This window comes from Astatotilapia calliptera, chromosome 5 (assembly GCF_964374335.1).
Source record: "Astatotilapia calliptera chromosome 5, fAstCal68.1, whole genome shotgun sequence".
NCBI classification, from domain to species: domain Eukaryota; kingdom Metazoa; phylum Chordata; class Actinopteri; order Cichliformes; family Cichlidae; genus Astatotilapia; species Astatotilapia calliptera.
In genome coordinates this window covers 7,734,313-7,736,537 of record NC_137426.1, presented here as the reverse complement: position 1 = coordinate 7,736,537, position 2,225 = coordinate 7,734,313, and positions in this window count along the sequence as shown.

Here is a 2,225-nt window from a genome sequence, read left to right as displayed (position 1 = left end):
TGTTCTTCGCAAATCTCCTCTTAAAACTCAAGAAGTTTTACAGATACAATGACTGTTTAGGAGAGAACAAAGTGACAGAGAAAGTCCTTTGATTAGTTGCTTGTAATTCTTAAAACAGTTTAACAAAATGATATTTGTGTTTATGAATTAGAATACAGAAGACCTTTGGCAAACAAGCTGAAAAAACCTTATTTCGTTAAGTGCTTAATAAATATTCAACCCATCAATAAACATAGAAAATTACAAAACATTTTTCCGTTTCATACAGCTGCACAGTCATTTGTGATACATTGTTCAATTTACTGTCCTCTTTTACTTGAACTTGATATTTTGTCCTCAGCTTTGAAACATTTGACATCAATAAAACATTCTTATATCAGTTTTGTGACTAGAAAGCGTCAGCAATAGATCAACTTTATATTCAAGTTGATCTTAACCAGTATGACCTTGCAAACAGAACTCAGATTTAATGTTTTCAGTATTTCCAAACACCAGCAGTGGTTTTGTTTCTGGCTCACCTCTCTTGTTTAGTAATATTGTTAGTACATTTTACTTTGGCATTGCCTATCATGGCAGCTTCTGAAGAAGGAAAATCAAACTAACAAATTTTCTACCAGAGGCGTAATTTTCACATTTTCACACTGTGTTTATCAAATAAACATTTGCTTTTATTTTTTTTAACCTTCAGTAAGTTGATGTTACTTTTTTTTTAGTTTTTAGAAAACTAGAAAAAATACACATCAGGTACTGTCTCACAGTCTTGATTTTAATTTTCCTTTTTCCAAAATGTTTTCATGCATTTCATGCTCCTTGGTCTCAGCGCTAACTAGGCTTTTCTATTCTTTGGAAGCCCTTTTGGCCATTTCAGCCCTTTTGGCCACTTCACCATATAGCTTTGTCATGCATTATACAGTACGAACCTTCTATACCGACCTATAACTTCTGAGTAACCCTGCTTTGACGATACCACATGTGTATATGAAAAGATTCATTATGTTGCAAAAGCATTTCCCCAACTTTAATAACTATGTTCAAGATTAAACATGGCATTTCTGGCCTTGCTTTGCTTTGAATTGATCTCTGCATGCATTTACTAAACTCCCACCCGCTGATCTCACACAGTTTCACTTTAGAAATGATGAATACGAGTCCATCTGCAGAGTCAAACAACTTACTGTATTGTTTACACAGGGGAGACTATCCAGAGAGAACATCGATCAGACCACGAACACAGGTTGAATTCACACTGCTCAATAGCTCAGGGCTACGCTCTGGAATGGCTGATGATGTAGCGTTTTTCAGCCAAGGAGGACTTGATTTGGTTGATGAATTGGGTTAGGACTCTGAAAACTTATTGGATAAACCAGTTGTGTGCAGCACGTAGTGAATATTTAATGTTTTAAAGAACTTTTGTTATTGAGCTGGGATTTTAGCATCTGCTGTGCAGCTGTAAATGTGCCTCCTTCTTTATCTTGCAGCAGCAATACACTGAGAGAAATAAGAACTTACACTGCCACTAAATCAAATCAGTTTTGCATATCAAAGAAATAAGTTGTGTGTGTGACATTATTGGTTATCACTAACAAGGAGTATTTGTTTTTTTATGCAAGTAAAAATGCTAAATGACTGTTGTTTTTGAGGAACATTAAATTGGTCCATCAACCAACTGCACTGTGTCTGTACTTTTCATACTTCAATGTTCTGGCCGACTTGTCAACCAGTGAGCATTCATTTATGTTTAGAAACATGCAATTGGGATTTTGGGAGGGCTGCATGGAAAAACTTTTGTGCTGAAAAGCTTATCCATAGACTCTGCACTGACAAATACATACACAAACTGCCACAAACATGGAAACAAAAAGGTGTCCTAACTGCAGCTCTGTACTCTGATGATGTTCTCTGCAACCAGCATTAGAAAACGTAACTGTATTAGTTTTCTACTCAAAATAGATATATATTTTGTCATAGTTTCTTTTCTTTTTTAATGTGTTGCTTCCAGTTTAATCTTGTGTTTTCATATCCATAGAAAGTTCAGTGTTGTTTGATGTTACCTGTCCATTGGTTAGCTTCATATCAAAGTTAATCATGTTTTACCAATAACATTGTGACAGCCCAAAGATTTTTCCATGAAGTGACCACAATACAGCAATATTATTTTACAAAGCCTAAATGTCTAAGTTTGCACCACGTTTTTTATTGGCCTTTCTTAATAAATGCTACTTTAA